Source organism: Neopelma chrysocephalum, unplaced genomic scaffold (assembly GCF_003984885.1).
Source record: "Neopelma chrysocephalum unplaced genomic scaffold, ASM398488v2 Primary Assembly neopelma1_68, whole genome shotgun sequence".
In the NCBI taxonomy this organism is placed as follows: Eukaryota; Metazoa; Chordata; class Aves; order Passeriformes; family Pipridae; genus Neopelma; species Neopelma chrysocephalum.
This window is the reverse complement of record NW_020897727.1, coordinates 2,514,423-2,532,828: the sequence shown is the minus strand read 5'-3', so window position 1 is coordinate 2,532,828 and position 18,406 is coordinate 2,514,423.

The window sequence follows — 18,406 nt, the reverse complement described above, 5'->3', positions numbered from 1 at the left end:
CAGCAGGATGAACACAGAGGGTAACATTTAGTTATAGATTAATAATCCAAGTACAAATAGTTCTGAACAAATAAGAAAAACATAAACCCACAATATTAAGCAAACCACAGGACAAAGATCACTCTAAATTCTCAGAGCTATATTATTTTTAAGTGGGGAAACAAACCATACAGAAGTCATTGAACTCTGTGATGTCAACACCAAGGTGAACCAGCCTGAATGATACATTGAACAAAGAGTTATGAAATGTAAAATCCAAGTAAAGCAGCTGGAGTTTACATGAACAACAGTGAACTTACTGAACCAGAAAATGGACATTTTTTCAAAAGTTCTGAAACTCCTTTGAGAGAGAATAACCCAAGTTACACATCAAATAATCAGGAATATTTCAGAGGAAAGCAAATTAAGTATAAAATACTGTCATTCTTACGTTGTTGTAATATGTTAGTGCCACTGAAATCAATTTGAATGATGTAATTCTCTGCTTGCAAGACTTTACCTAAAAGAAGTAACTGACTGTTCACTTATCTGTGAGTAAGTGAACAAGAGACAGAAGGATTTCTTTCACCAGGAAAACAGTAACACGTTTCTCTGGAGAGGTAAATTTTGAACTATTGCACAAATTGCAACTCACTTTACACAGTCTGGTTTTGCACTGTGTTTTTCAACTGCTCATCCTGTAACTCATGCATCATTACCACTGAAGAATTATTCTAAGAAAGTTAAATGTTGTACAGGCCAGAACTAACACGTAAAACCTGCTCCCCCACTCTTTAGTGAAGAACTAGAGATGTGTTGCGAGTCGAATTTTGCCATGAATTTTCCATTAATACTTGGACAATAATTCTGTTACATCACTGGACTAGGGCATAAACAATTTTCTGTCATCCATTGACAACAGCAGAACAGTCATCTGTCTATCATTGTATTAGAACCATTTTGTCAGAAAAGGCTGTTAGATATCACACAATGAATGCTATCAAATTAGCTATTATCTATCCACCCCAGACAATCTTCAGACTGTATTTCTCCTCTGAAAATTAAAAGATACAATATTGTGGATCTCAGGTCACTGGCACATGAAAGCATTCCCATTATATCAGGGTTTATTTATAAATAATGTTTCCTCCAAATTTACCCACTCCTACTCCAACATGGATCTGTTCAAAATAATCCTTACTGCAGATCAGAAAACCACCCAACATGTTATGATTGATACACTTATATCATAAAACCAAATAATTTTGTTGCTCTGAATTTATACACAGATGCTTTCATTACTGTTACAGTTTACTTCAGATCTTTCCTCAGATGTTACCTAATAATATTTTATGTAGGTGAAGTGTCACAGAAATGGCTATACCCCTAGTGAAATATAAACTCTGGACTTGCACAATTGTGCATCCTCTTTAATAAAAGCAACTTGGTCACATTTCCAGCTGCTTTTCTTTATGAATGTATTCCTTTTTGCCTTATAAATGCATTGAAAATAAAAAATATTCCACATAATTAAATTTTTGGTTCTGTTGCATAAGTTAACATTTATGATAATACCTCATAGAGAATAAGAAAAAATATAAGTTTTCATGCTTTGAGTTAACATAATTTATACCTGAAGATTTCCTCTGCAGTCTGAGGTTTGGTAGCACTTGTGTCATAACTGAAGCTTTCCCATGTCCTGTCAGATTCAATTCTTTCTCTTATTGCTCAGTGTGTATTTTGCCAAATTTGTAATACTGGGTAACAGACAAAGCAGCTTTCTTTTATTTTCTGAACAGATGATTTCTTAAAATTTTTTATGAGATATGAATCAAACTTTGATCTTCAAGGTGAATCATTCATTAATCATAAACAAAACTGATTAAATCAGGGACACATCAGCACATATTGTAAAAATAAAAGCTTGCACAAGCCTTTTATTTAATATTAACTTCATTATGTTTTTATGCGAATTCTGGGAAGTTGGTTATCCCAGCTTAAAGTTAATATTTCCTTAGGAAAAAAAAATGTATCATGTGATTATTCTTCATGTAGTTAGATGGCTTTATAGATGTTAATGGTTAAACTACTTCACAAATGACATTAAAATAGAGAGGAATGCAGAGAGCTTTTATTGATTCTGTTGTGTCTTTGAATTACTCTGGCATATAATACAGACTAAAAAATGTTTATAATAGGAAGAATGAAGCAAATACATTCAGAGGAGCACATGCTGCTTTATGGAACTGCACATGATAGAGAAGAAAAAGAGATACTGTATTTGCTGTCCTCTCAGGACAATCTGTGGGCCAGTCTAGCTCCTGCTTGTGATTTAAAGCAATTCTATAAAGAACTCATCTTTCTTTTCTATTGTTTATTTTATTTTTAATAAATTGACCAATCCATTGAAACAATATGTAAGCTGCAACTGTTCAAGAGAGAGGAAAAGGAGTCATACCTTTGTTAGTTATCACCTTTTTCACTAATTACTGGTTGGGTTTTTTTGGGGAGGGGAGTAAAGGGAGGAAAAAAAAAATTCATCAGTATGACAAATGGTAAAGTGAGAGTTTGTATTCTGAGAATGGTACCTATAGATAGTACCTATCTCCCTCATACCTATTTTAGATTCACTTCGAATTTAATAAGCCTCAAGTTCTCGCATTTTGAGGATTTCCCTGCCACCATAACAAACATAAGGTCTAGCAAAGGCTATTGCAGCTTTGGGAGGAGTTACCTCATCTGTCTGAAAAAGCAACAGCTGAAATCCAAATACATGAGCAGGAAAACTTCAACTGACAGAAGCCAGAATCCACCTCCAGGAACGCACAAAGTAGCAAACTTGTCATTTGGATAGGAATGTTTTTCCCTTTCTTTATTCTCTGAAGGTGATGCCATTTAAAAGTTTGGAAGGCGCATACAGAAAACTGAACAGCATAATCTAAACACCTGTATCTCTGTGAGCACCTACCCTTTCAGGAAACATTGACAGAGATGGTTATTAAGGAAATATAGTTCATTGATTTTTTTCTTTTTTCCTCCCCCTCAAGAATACATATGTTATACACACAATACATACAACATTAGGTCCTCACCTGCTATCAACAGGCCATGCATGCAATAAAAAGCCATGGGCAGTGTCTAACTCTGACAGAGAGACTGCATCTGTAAGATCCACAGAGGCTGCAGGAAATGCTGTAAGGCTCAGGAGAAGCAAAACAGTCTTAGGAAGCACCCCGAGACACCCAGCATCACAGACTCCTGATCCAGGAAACCACACTTCAGTTTGAGTGAAAGGGAAAAAGAATGGAATAAATGGGAAAAACTTCAAGAGTATAAAGAAGAAAAGCCAGTGTAACCAGAAAATTGCTCACTGCTTTATGATGCAGGTATTAATATACCAAGTTTCTTGAAATGGTTAGTTACACTGTAAGGCTACATACAGCAGTCACAAAATCTTCACCAGTAAGAGGGCTCCTAGATTCAACAAAACCAGGCAGACTATTCAGTTTTACAAGCTGGAATGCATGTTTAAAGGAAACATCATGGCCAATCGTACAGGAAACAGTACAGCTGAAAATCCTAACCAAGAAAGAAATCTGCAACCACGGAAAAGTTTGGTTCCAGGTAAACACAAAACAGGTAAGACAAACATGCCCTTAATGTCAAGGGTCTTAAAGTATGAAATGGAGTGGAAAATGAATGAAGAATAAAATCAAATAGAAAAAAACAAACCAAACCAAACCCCCTCAGCAGACAGTGTTACTTTGTGCCACGAAATTGATGTCCAAGTTTTCTACAACTTATCCAAAGAACTGACATAGGTCCTGGAGGGCTGCTCCAGTGTCTTCCCCCATCTCATCCCTTCAACCTCCATCTGTTAATAATGATCTACGTCATCCACGTGTCATGTGATATAGTCATCAAAAAGTGAGGTACCTGCACATAACACACACAAAACAATATGAGAAGTTATTTTTAAAAAGAAGAGAGAACCTTAAACATTATTAAGTAGCAAATCTGTGAAATCAAAGCATTTTCCTCCTTTTTTATAATAGCCTTTCATTCTTTTTATGATTTGTCTTTGAGAGCTCTTAAGCTCTTCCTGTGGATGACAGTTGATATTGTTCTTCCATCCTGCTGCAGACAGCATAAGGGAGGGAGGGAAAAGAAAAAAAACCCTATTGTACAGCTTTTCGTCTCTGAAACATGATTTTTATAATTAATATATACAACTGAGAAGAGAAAGGTACGTTATAATGAAGTGCAATTAAGAGGTGTTTGTTCCTGTCCCACACATAAGATGACTATAATTTCCATGGCTGTTTAGAAGTCAACCATTATCATTACATTTCACACATCTTTTCTACTTTTTTTTGCACTCTGATTTTGTTTATTTTCAATTAAAAACTCCAAATAAACATGCATACAGAAAATCTGATATTCAAGTAACATCATCTTTTAATTATATTATGCAGTGATCATTAAACCTAATGCTTATGCTAACCTTTTTGGATTTAATTTCATGGGCATGAATGGATCTGTCAATTTTGCATTAGATTTAAATTCATGAAAGGGAGAACAGAATGTGCATTTACCCAGTCTATATTGCACGTAACCACTGATGTATTATTAGAGGAGTAATTTAAGTGTATTCTTTTGGAATTGTTGTTTTTAAATTCCCCCAATCCATATCACAGCATAGTTTTCTACTTTAAATTTTGTGTTAATATCATCTGTAGTGACAACCCCTCTAATCTCACATACACCCACACAAAGAGGCAATCACTGCCTGGGAGACCTTAAAAGTGAAGATACTAAAGGGACAAACCATGAAGAACAAGACGTATTCTGACTGATGTGATGCTGACAGTTTTGTTAGCCTTAAGTGCAGATCCCCTGAGAGGGTTCCTTCACATTTGTGTCCTGGCTGAAGTTGGGACTAGTTTAGCTAAAGCCACAGTAGATCAAAGCTGGGAGTCCTTGCTCCCCTAACCCAGCAAACAAACCCACAGTGACTAGGGAAGATCAGAATTAAAGGTGATTCTGCATTTTGAGCTGAACTGCCATTAATGCCATGAGGGATCTAAACAAATGCTACCATTCCAGTTTAAATTTGTAAAACCTTTATAAACTGACCCCAGAAGGAGCTACCAAGGACCAGTTGCTGACAAAGGGATGCAGACAGACAAACTGAAAATTATGGCCTAATTAAAGCCCATTGAAACATATGGAAAGATTAACATTGAGTACAGTGGGCTTCTACATGGAAACAATTTACCTCAGTAGGAAGTTGATGTTACCTTACCTTCAGATGAGAAAAGCATATTTCTGTTTAGGTACTTCTACTGCTGAAAATATTCTTTGACACTAAATTACTTGATATTTTTTCCCAGCTTTGCTCATGTGCTATTATTTCTGCAGAAAATTTAGAAAGACACACTTTTAACTCTGTATGTGCACTTGTGCCATTTAAGCTAAATATCTCAATTGTTCATACAAAGAGTATGAACTCATTTACCAGAGTAAATATTTTCTTTCAATTGTTTTCTTATGGTTTTTTTTCTACAGAATATTTCCTGAGAAAAATAGTTCAGTTTTAGTTGTAACAGACTACTTCCAAGCTATGTAAGACATCGCTGCGGTTGCTACTGCTGTTATTTGCTTTTTTCATGGCTATAATTCTAAAATCATCTAAAGATATAAATTTAATTAAATTTTCCACATTGGAAAATTATATATTGTCCTTTTACCACTTTAGTTTACCAGCTTATCTTCATGTTTGTGCTATGTCCCTCAAAATACACTATTCCAACAAGCAATCAGCCTTATTTGATTGACACAGAATTGATATAAACTATGAGATGGACTCCTATACATTAAATTCTTCAGAAAACTTTATCCACATTATTGTTCATTTGCTGTCTATATTAAGTGCATTGATTTATAGCTGATATTTTTAAGAATTTAATATTGCTTTCTCCAAATTTAATATATATGGATGGAAAGACTTTTCAACTAGTCTGAAATATTTTTTGAAACTATGCAATAGAATACGCTATCAGGTTGATATATTATTTTGCATTGTTTCCCCTTTATCTTCTGTTTTATATTAGAAGAAGTCATAAAAATTTGTATTGCAAAAAGCCAACAAGTCAACCAGCTCTATTCCAGCAGTTAAAAAACTTCAGTTTGCCAAAGCACGGATCATATCCCAGCTGCTCTCTGGTAAGATGTGTTAGAGTGGCCATACAGATTTCTCACTTGCATGATGAAAGACAGATTTGGTGGTATTTGTATTTTATTCATTGATTAGAAGCAAGGAGCCAGCCAGAGCCACATCTTTCAACAGCTAGAGAAGATTAAAAGTTATATTTTAAGTGTGAGAATATAGCACCAGTTGAAAAGGTTTCCAGTCTTGCTGATTTTATCCTTTGGGCTGCACGAAAATAGTAAAATGAGAAAAAACTTCCTATCTCAGTCTCCTTTCTAGACTTCCCAACCCCCTTGTTAACCCTTCCTTTCTTCTCCTTTCCTGTTTTATAGGGAATCATCTATAAAACATCCAGAAGTTGTTGAAAGGAAAAAACTGAAACTGCATGAGATAACCAGCAGCTGCCCAGTGAAGTTGCATGCAGCCTGTACACAAACCTTCAATTACCAGCTGTACTGAGTTCAAAGGGATTATTTCTGGGAATAAATGTTCTGGTGTTCTAGTGTGGACACAATCCTGACCTACATGATGCGGTGAAAGGGGCTGTGCTCTTCCTCTCTCTTGCCCTTTTTGGTAAAGATCTCTTTGAACATTTGCATGCTGCTTACTGGATCACTTCCCTACTTCTCACCAAATCCTACTCACTTTTATAACAGCATGGTTCAGACCTCTATTATACTATTAATCAGCCTTACAACATCTTACCATTTGCCCTATAATGACAGAAAATGCTGAGAATTCCACATGCCAGAGCGATAAGTATTGTGAAACATACACTTCCAATGAAATTCCAATGAAACGAAGTGTTCCACTATTATAAATCATATTGTTCTTTAGAAGAGATTTCACAAAGCATCTTCAATCCTCCTCCTTCCAAGGTAGTCTTTAAATTCAGGCACAACCCACAGCTCAAGTTTGCTCAGAAAGGCTCTAAATGCTCCCTGTAGCACAGCAGGAGGCTCCTTTAAGGCAGTTGAGATTGGTGGGTGGATTGAGAAGGCATGAGACCACAATTATACCCCATTTCAATGATATGTCTGGAGCTGTAGTGACTCCAGACAAAGAAGCTGAAGTGTATGGAAGCTGATATCTCTTCAAGACAGACCTAAAAATACCTGTCGGGGGCTGCAGATTTGAAGCTATTACCAAGAGCAATTCAGAGTTTTCCTGCTGGGAGCCAAAGATGCTACTGAATCTTTTACAACAGGCTGTTTGGAGTGTCTGGTTGTGAGAGAGTGAAGCACAGATGTTTCTGAAGTGCACTGGTGGAAATTCATCAGTGCCAAGAGAAAGTCTGAAAGTCTGCCATCTGAAAGTCTGGAACAGAATTCAGAAGCAGACAGGATCTGACCCATTCAGGATACCCATCACGAGCTAAACTCTGCCACTTCCATGAACCTAGGAAAAGTTTCTTACACTCACACACCAGCCTCCTAGGAAGAGAAAAAGCACATTCGTGTCCTACTCACCACGAAAGGAATTTACTTTTGTGCCCTGGGGGTCATTTGGACTCTTCTGAAACTAAGCATCTTTGAGATAAGCTCAGCAAATCAAGACAAATAGAAACTTTATTAAATGCACATCACTTATTTCTGATTTTGGCTAAAGCACTAGGTACAAAATTAATGTTGCACAAAAAAATTTAGTTGAAACAGCAATCTAAACTACTGAGTGTCTGACACTGCTTCCTACTCCCATTTTTCCTAGTAGAAATGTCAGACACAAGATATTGTAAAAAACATGTGAGAAAGATTTCTTGAGAAATCACCTTTGGCTAAGCCCAAATTAACTCAAACCTTTCCCCTAATTGAGAGGAACTCTAGTTTCTTCTAGGAAAAGGAGTAAACCAGTGTTTGCTGATCTACCAGGGCATAAGACTGAGGGCTCAGTCCCAAAAATAGAAACAAAATCCTATTTGAATTCCCAATATTTATTTCTTGATCAAAATTTGAAACATGCTAAGACCCAGAAATAACACCTCAGAACATATGATATTATGATGTAACCATGACAGGTAGACTTGAACATATAGATATGTCATAACAGACATGAGTTTATTGACTTGGCCCTGAAAGACTTAAGTGGAGTATTGATTTGAGCTTCATAATTTACTAAATACATGGAACAAGCAGGGGGATCTCTGTCACTGGATTATAGGAAGGTGATCAACACCCATCCAGGACTAGCTGACAGCGTCTCTGAGCAGCACTGGTGACATCTCATGGTTCCTTTCAGACACAGGATTCTTCTCTCCCAGAGATGTGGAGATAATGTGGATATCTGAATTGATCAGTATAGATCTACTGTAGTAGTTTTAAGGGAAATCTCCTTGACAAAAAAGTCTCTGTTAAGCTCTATCCTACCTGCAAAAGATTTTGACTAAATGATTAATTTAATCCATACATCCACATTTGAATTTACTGTGAATAAATATCATCATGTTAGACTGGGATTTGATTTCCACAAACTCACTAAAGGTAAAAAGAATTTCTCTGAACTACCCTGACATTCAGAGATAAGTCTGTATGACTCCTAAATCATAATAAAAATATTTTCAAGTTTCTCTTTGCATTGTTGATCAATATAGATCTAATTATTAAAAAACCCATATCCATGTCTCATGGATGTTGCCTTTATTTTCTGAAGCATATGTGCTTTTTCTATAAGCCACCTTTAGCATGAAACCAGGCAGCAACTCAGGGATTAATACACACAGTGAGATCCATTTCACACAAGTATCTGTGCCTCCCAACACACTTCTGCAGCAACTGTAAAAACTCTGGTGGCCAGTAAGATAATCCTCGAGTGCAGAGATCACATGGACACAAGTTGCTTTCAATTTGAAGTTACTTTCCTCTGACAAAATCTCACATCAAACTTCCTCTCCACCTGCATTACTAATACCTGTAGAGCACCCTTCAGGTTTCAAAACCTGAGATATTCCATAAACTTCACAACCTTCCTGTGAGGTAAGTAGCAATTTATTATCTCCCTCTGAAGAGGAAGAAAATGTTTACACCGTGGAAAAGCTGGATGCAAAGTTTTCCTTTGAAATCTGTAGCACAGACCTGTGATTTAGGTATTTGTGGTTTGAAAAATTTGTAACTTAAGTATTTTTACCATCTGTTTATTTACCCTGGAAGCTTTTCAGTATTCATTAGGAGCACATCACTCATCGTACACTCTCATTTGCTCTGAAAATTAGGTGCTTTTTATTTATTTATAAAAGCTTTATTGCTGAGCTGCTTCCACTATTTTCTCCTAATCTGTACATGGAGAATTATAAGTTTGAAATGTTTCATTTTTTTATTCAGTGATCTGGAAAGCACACAAATACTGCACCCATTCAAGCAAATGAAGAAGTGTTTCATTTCAATGAAAGAATATCACTTGGATATATTTTGAGCAATAATATTCTCACAACTTGGTTTCAGCACTACTATGAAGATTTCTGTAAACAGCTTTGCCTGTCCACATGCTGTCCAACTTTACTTTTCAGAAGAAATATCACAGTTTTTGTGTTAGCTGAATTATGGGGAATATGAAATTATGGGATGATTGGTTGACATAAACTTTTTTTTATTAACCTCAGTGAAGCAAGGATTTCTTGATGGCAAGGAAAAAACTACTAAAAGCTTATAACCCTCCAGAATTTGACCCTAATAATGGGAACAGAGTAACTCTGCTGAAGTCAGGTTTTCAAAGTGAAAACCCATTTTCCACTGGCCCCTACAGATGATGGTGGTAGCAACTTAATTCTTTGCAAATCCTTTTCTTAGCAGCAAGACAAACATTAAGAAATACTCAGAAATAAGACAGATACAGACACCAGAAAAATACAAGTACAGATGTTGATGTCAGCTTTGACAGCTACACTGCTGACTGGCATATGCATGTTGACAGCTGAAGATGAAGGGCTAAAGTAGGAGGAGAAAAATATTCCAATTCAATTTAATTGATGCAAATGACTAAGACATAAGTAAACTATAACATGAGCTATGAAACAGGATTACCAGATGCATACAAATTTAAGTACTTTGTGAATTTTTATACTGAATATATACCAGTAAGTGATCAAAGTCATCCCCTCTACCTGTAGGTGTATTTTTTAAATCATTCTAAGGAAAAATACTGCATTTACCATGACGACAACGAAAGAATTAAGATCATACACTGAAATAGTTAACTACATACTGGATCATTTCAGTAAACGTTGATAGCCCAAAAACTTTGTAGCCTAGAAATTAGCTGGGAAATATGCTCAAGGATAGCTATTTTGCAATACTTCAGGGAAAAACACACAATTCCTAGATTTATCCCTCTGCTTCCCATTATCCCTTGTTCATAAAATGTTTCCCAATTCAATATTTTACAAACAGAAATGCAAAAGACAGATTTGTTTTTCCCCCAGATTTGCCCTGTGCTGTTTGATGACCCTTCTGGCTAAGTCAAATGCTTGGAGATCTTGCAGAACTTGGCAAAAATAATACAGTTTCTGGAAGATTTTTCTGAAATCACTGCCAAACTTGTTTAGCAGTTATAATATTTGTGCTGATAAACGACTCTATAATTTCAGGATGGATCTACATTGAAGCCTATTCAAAATAACTTATTTATACATTGTGATTACCAAAGTAAATAAAGATCAACCTTTCCAAACCAGTAGTTCTATTCCATCTTCAATTGAAACTACAGTATCAGGCAACTAAATTTTAGACTCCTTTTACTGCAGATGTCCTGCTTGACACTTAAAAAAAAAAAAGAAAAAAAAATCCAGAAAAAATTTAGGATTTGTGTGAATTTTTTTGACTATTGGGGTTAAAAAAAAGTTCCAGCAAACTAAAAAAAACCCCCAAAATATCTCTTTGTGCAACATTAAATGTCTCCTTTAGAGCTTTTTAATTACTTGTAAAAAATATGGGCTTCTGCAGGTTGGAAATAAAGGGCTAGATACATGAAAAGAGGGAGGGAGGTAAACTCATGAAGTCCAAGAACCCTGGACAGTCTGGAGAGATGTGAGATGAAAGCTCAAAGCCTGTATTCTAGATGAGGCCAACAGGATCTCTAAATCTGCAATGCCTCCTTGCCATTTACTTCAGTTCCTCACAAATATTGCTCCAGTATGTACCATAACACCATCTGCCTACTTCAATATAAAAAAAGACAATGTCACAAGCTGTTCTCACATATTTTTGTCACACCCAGGCAAATCATGTTTTTGAATATACCAGAGAATTTACTCAACATTTTAATATTTCAATATGGTTTTTTTTTTACTTGAATGTGTTCACCAAATTCAACCTGAATTCATCGCTATTTTTAGGAGCCAAGAATGACCATGCTCAGTGAATTGGTATTTACCAGGAAAAAAAACACGCAAAGAGAAGTCATCCAGATATCTATGTAACTTGAAGTATACAGAGAATAAAGCCCCTTGGACCGTGTGTTTTGAAGATTCACAATGGAAGAACAAAGATAATATTTGAAACAAACTACAGATTTTTTTCTGTCATCCACAGAATCATCTTCAAACCTACTGTTCATGAAGATGCCTCCAAAGGAGGTGCTATGTTACATACCCACAGGCAAACCACCTGCAGGTGGACAGAAAGCACGTGGAACACACGGTTCACTTCACAGCACAGGCTTTACCTGCAGCCCCTCTGATCCTGAGCTGCTCCAACACAGGGAGTGCCCAGAAACGTGCAACGACAAGGCCACCAATGCTGACCACTCTTGGCTCCCTTTTCCTTGGGATGCTGCAGCTGAGGCTGCCAGGATGCTCCCTGACAGTCTCTTCCCAAAGTTCCCTCCCACGGCAAACCTGCACCGTTCACATTGTCCATATAAATAACTGTGGGCAGGAGGACTCTGAGTTAAGCCAGGAGTTGACTCAAGCCACTGAGACAGTTTGTCTAGACCACGGTCCACACTCCTGAGAACTTTATGACTAAGTAACCTGCAGCCAGACTGAACAGCCCCAATTGGTCATGAATTCCCTATTTCAAGGTGGTCTAAGTGATCCCTAGGCCTTGCAATACACTTGGCAATAACAGTCCCACTGTCCTGTATTTCTCTATTGAGAAGCTGAAGACTCTGAGCTGAAAGTTATGTATAGAGCTGGACCCCACTTAAATTTGAATCCAATATCCCAAAATCTGTGAACAGAAAGACTAAGGAATATTATTATTTAAATTTTTAAAATACTGAAGACACACACACACACAAGATCAATCAGGCAAGTAAATACCACTAATCAGAGGGAATCCTGTTTCATGGGTGCTCCTATTTTGAAGGTCCAGTATTCATGAATGAAACATATTTCAGTCCTCAAATCTGTGTACAATTTACTATGAAATGTTGATTCATAATTCTTCTCAAGCTTTTAATGCAGGAATTATATGTATATTTTAAGATAACGATACAGGCCACTTCATAAACACTGTCTTTGATGCAAAAGATCAGACAACTGTTACTGGCTTTTATTAGCGGAGGAGGAAAGTGAGGCTTGGCGTCAGCAGACAGACTATTGTATGTACAATATCTGTGACTTTAGTTTACTCTGAGTTGGCTCCTTTGTAAATTCCCCAGGCTCTATGAAATCTAGAATTGGGGCTGATAAAAACACTGAAAAATAAAAAGGCATCCAAAAAAGCATTTTATAAATGCAGCATATTTTATAAAAAGCAATTTCAAATCTGCTCCAGGTAGACACATAAAATCTTATGAATAAGTTCAAAGCATGGTTAGAAAACTTTTATGCACTCCCTTAAAATAAAAAAGAATGCATATGCATGCTTTGGAGAATCTTTGATAGAGGGATGTGTGTGCACATAACAGACTCCGAGTTAAATAGTTTCTTCGGTATGAATATGTAAATGTCAGTTTTTGCTATTAATTAACTTTTATTTTTGCTCTGACAAACAGATGCTCCAGCAACACAATAGACACCTTTACTAAACCCTCTCTACCTGATTCATGGTGCCGTTCATTTTCTGGGAAGTTCCATATCTAACAAGACAATACAGGGCACTGCCCTAGTAGCAAAAGATGGAACTACTCCTCTGTACCAAGAGACCAAACTGCCTGGGTTTGTGGCTGGTGGCAGCCAAAGGAAAGGTCATGCTTGTGTGAGTTCTGACCCATTAGGCCTCCTAGGAAACAGCTGCTCAGGAGATTTTTACATATTAAATGTAAAGGTGAGTCCTTGTAGTGGAATCTCAAGGAAGCAGCAGTGAAAGTGTTTCTGTTATCTCTCCTCCTCAGCTCAACCTGGCCAGTGTAACACACGTACCTCTGGAGGCACACAAGGATTAATCACGAGCTGTTGGTAACATCCAATATATTTTTTTACATAATATATATACTTTAATTATTCCAATACTACTTATGACATCTAAATAGATTAGTATTAGCTGATGAAAAAATACTTCCTTTCATCCTACTCACCATCTATCAAGGACATCTATTCCATAAGCCTGCTAAATTCCTTGATTAATAGGAGGGAGGGGAAGGAGGCATTAACATGCTAACTTGCTCTTTCAGAATTAGATATTGTGAATTCCAATAAATTTATTTGGATCTTTTCTTTAAATCAGTTATTGCAAACCTGTACATTATTGGCTTGATCCACCTAGTATCTACAGACCAGTATTTTCAACATCTATATGTTGCTAAAGTTTCCAAGTTACTTTACAAATTACAAACTTTTGAATTTTATTTTGCTGGCTCTAGCCATTAAAATGTGCAGCTAACATCAGGACATCATGATTGATCCTCATGGCAGCAAAGGTGCTACTTGAGGCAAGGACTCCTCTCCTAACTAGATTCCTAACCACAAACTTGAACACTTAATAATAGGAGTGGAATTTTGGCTACAACACTCGACTGAAAAGGAGGAAAACTGTATTATCTTCTATCCTTTGTCCTAGAGCTCTTGAATAATGTTCTATAAATCTGTGATTCAAGCCATAAATTCATAAGTTATTCTAGCAAGAAGCAGTGGCTTAAGCACTTCTTACTACCCAATTCAATGCTTCTGTTACTGCTGTTTTTGACATTGACCTGGAAAATTGGATTTGGGTTAAAAAGAATGTGGCAAAGATGAACATTTTACAGACACCTTTGGTTCAAGAACCATATTTAGTAAAATATCCACCTTTGAGTACGGTATTAACCCAAATCTTTTTCTTACTCTAGGTTTATCATCTGCCTACATAAAGCCTGGAACAGGATGAAGAACCACGAGTGACTTAAGCTACCAGAACTGTCTCAAGAAAGGGTCAAATTATCCACTAAATCCACTTTATTAGAAAATGAAAATACTTTCAAAAAAAAGAAAAAAAAAGAAGCAAATGCAATCACCCAAAATCAATACCATGCTTTTATGAAAGTAAAAGTAATCATCTTGTTGGCTGGGACTGAGTTGTTGACCTGCTGAAATCAGATTTCACTAGTCCAGAATTTAGACAAAACTCACATCCTCATTCTTTAGTTATTCCATTTACTGTGACTGGTCACCACACACCACACTCAAAAAAATACATTCAGAAAGGCATAAAGTAATATTCTGAGTAAAATAATCCCTGACAGTAACATACAGAGCATTTAAAGAGATAGATGAGCAGATAAAGTGAGGTATGATGGGCCAATATAATTTCATCAATCACAATTGCACCCTTTGGAACAGTGTTGGCCCACGGGAGCCTCTTGTAAAGGCAGCAAAGGGAAAGATGAGGAATCATTCATCAGTGCTTCTGACCCCTGGAGAAAAGCAAAAATATCAGAGGCTGGGAAGTAGCTGTTTAGCATCCCTTTATTTACCCACTTCATTTAGTAAATGTATTAAATTAAACTGCAGATGTTCCGCTGTCAGCACAGCAGGGCAGTGCCAGAGTATTAGCAGGCTGTTTCCTGATAGCAACATTTTATGTACTGTAAATAAACAAACACCATTTTGTTAATTAGTAAATGAATTATTTTTCAAAAATGCTCCACTAGGCTCTTTATAGCCCAAGCTACTGTAATTCCTATTTTTAGCAGAGACCTTGCAATCGAAGAGGGAAAGTGTTCAAGCTTTTGGAAATTGTAGCTCTTGAACAACTAATTAGCACTATCTCAGCCATGTTTTCAGCTATACGTTTCAGCAGTACTTCTAGAATCTAAATTGCAGTAACTCGACTGAAAAGGAAACCAGATTGAAAGGAAAAAACTCAGCCATCCTTAAGAAAACTGCAGCATTATCAAGTGTACATAATTAATTTCATTTTTAAAAATACTTTTGGCATTAATGATCTGAGGGAGATTTTCAGAGTCTCAAGTGAGAATAACATACAGAAAGAAAAATTAATACCTAATAAATTTAAACACAAAGACTCACATCAACCATAAGAAATCACAATGCAAGACTTAGGGAAAGAAAGTCCATTCATAGTTGAGAGAAAAGAACACACACAGAAAATCAAATCGAAAGTAAACCTAATATTTGATAGTTACATTTCATTGCATCATTGTGCTCATTTGTTCCAACTTGCTGGCTCAGTAAAGTTTTTAATAGACAGATGGCTAATTTTATCATTTCAACCCAATTTCTTACTGGACCAACTCCAAAGATCCAGTGTTAGTGTAATGCCATGGATAAAGGTCAACAGAATAAGAGGAGAACATATGCTAATGTCAGCATTTCACGTAGTCTTCTTTAACAGAATATACAGTGCTAAGCTGAGGGATTTGCACTGGCTCAACACTAACACCATATGGGTGGCCTGTTGAAAAGTAATGATGGCCTAAGCATAGAATCTTAATCAGGTACTGATGGCCAATGAATCAAATAGCACCACATAAGTAATCACTAAGTGATTAAAAAAATTACAGAAGAGGTATTGCTGAAATTACTCTGCTAACTAGAGAAGTGATTTTGTCTTAGCTAAAGCCTGTCACATCATTACCTCTTAATCTTAACCCCAATCTTTTTTATCCTCATACAAATCTTTCTTAAATAAAAGGAACTCAATTTTTGGTTGTTATGAACATTCATGTGCGTACGGAAAATGTCCTTGCAATTTGATTGCTCTATATTATTGATTGTTAAGAATTTATGAAAGGTGCACATCAAGGGCTTTATTCCTCTCAGTAATGCAATAGGAAAATGCCTCACAAATTTCATAGGCAAGCCTTTACTTATTATCAAAAACTTTGCTTGAACTGAAGGAATTATTTGGTTTTGTTAGGTAAGCAAGGCTTGACTCTGTAGTATATCCTAATATACTGTTGCACACATTAAAATGATCCTTGGTACACATGGCAGGTTGCACCACTTTACAGAGATCTGGGTGTGTGAATGTAGTGGGATACTTTTTTTAGGTAAAAGACACTGCCTGCTTAAGATAGTCTTGAATATAACTGGAACTTATCAGAGGCAAGGTCATAGGATGGATGCTTAAACAGATCCCATCTCCCCAACAAATAAATAAATAGTAGATAAATAATCTTTTAGCTGAAGAGTTGCAGGCAGTTTCTTCAACAGAGGGACTACAGAAATGCCTGAGAAATTGCAGCATTATACCTGTAAGCCCAGTTTCAAAGATGAATTGACTTTCTCAACCCATCTTTAATTCCACAATGTATCTCACAGGGAGCAGTTTCATGTCACAGCTAAAGCAATCTAAGTAATCTAATCTCAAAAGTAGCAGTCTCTCCCCTTCCCATCTTGTCAGCTAGGTTTTTTCATTTTTTCCTTCTCCATTCTTCAGCAGAATATAGATAATTTTCTGTTGCCGATGGGAAAAGTAGAATGGCTTTAAATTGGATCAGCAAGAAGACATGTTTATCTCTAAATTAAATGGAGGGTAGGAGGGAAGAGGTATGTAGAACTGCCTCCTTCACTCTCTGATTAGCATAGATGTAATGTGAAGCAAGACACTGCAACTTCTCTGCTTAAATCTGCAGAGAGATGAGATGATTTCAAAGTTTTAAGCACAGGTATGTGTACAGCTGATTTACATGCATTTAACTGGGGGGTTTTGGGCAGGATGTACAGAAGGGAACTTGGACCAGAATGCTTTTTCTTCAAAAACTGTTGTAATCTTTTAAAAATAATCAGTTACAGTTAAAAGAAATAGTTTCAAACATTTGACCTTGATATCCTTAGTTCTGAAGAAGTAGGTACAATGCTAATATGAACACAAGATATTTTTGTAAATTCAGGTTTTGCATTAGAGTTGTATACTTCTATTCATGGGACACTCTTTACATTAAGAAACACTTCACCACACAGATGGGCTACCCTCACAAAAGGAGAAAAGAGATTTTAGAAGTCTTTCAAATCCTCTTTTATGAAAACTTGATCAATTCTAAACCCAAGTAGACACTGGAAGGAACTTTGTTCCCTAAATTTCACTTCCTGAAAATGACTACCAACCCTTTCAGGCATGTCCACAGGAATTTATTCAAAACAAAACGAGTAAGTGGAACAAAGCCTAAGATTCTATCTATAGAAACCAGCCTTCAATAATGCCAGGAAAATAACTTCAGAACTCAACTTTTGTAAATAAATGTTTCTATCATACCACTTTGAAGAGTTTATTTAAATATCCATAAAGTGTCACATTTATTTTTAGCCAGTAGGCAATGAAAGCAGATTCCCTTACAGTGAATAGCTCTCTGATTTACATTTCAAATTAATCTAGGAAAATGAGAGACTCATACTCCAGAGTAAAATTTCTGCATAAAGCTCAGGAGCAATACAAATAAAAACCCATTTTCAAGAGACAAAAGTGACTTACAACAGAAAAACCTCAAGGTAACTCAAAGATTATTTGAAACTAGTCAAGGAATGAAATCCTTACAGGATTTTAATACTCAAACCTGTATAACTATAGTCTTTATTTTTGCTGGTGATATGAAATGTTCTCACTAAATTTAAATATTGTGAAAAAACATTCAGACTAAAAACAAAACACAGCTTAAAGAAATGTCAGACATGTACAAAATTACTGTGAAAGAGAAAAAAGAAGAAAGAAAACCCCCCAGAAATTAGGCCAGTTTTTAGGCTACAAGCCAACTGTTTGCTCTACTTTGCTTTATTTATTAGTTCTTAAGGTATTTAAAACTTCAGCATTAAAACTGGAGAATGATTTGCAAATGAATGCAGTTGCAGTTGTGAAAATATAACTCACAGCTGAATGTGGGTTATTCAGACAAATGGCTGCTTTGTTA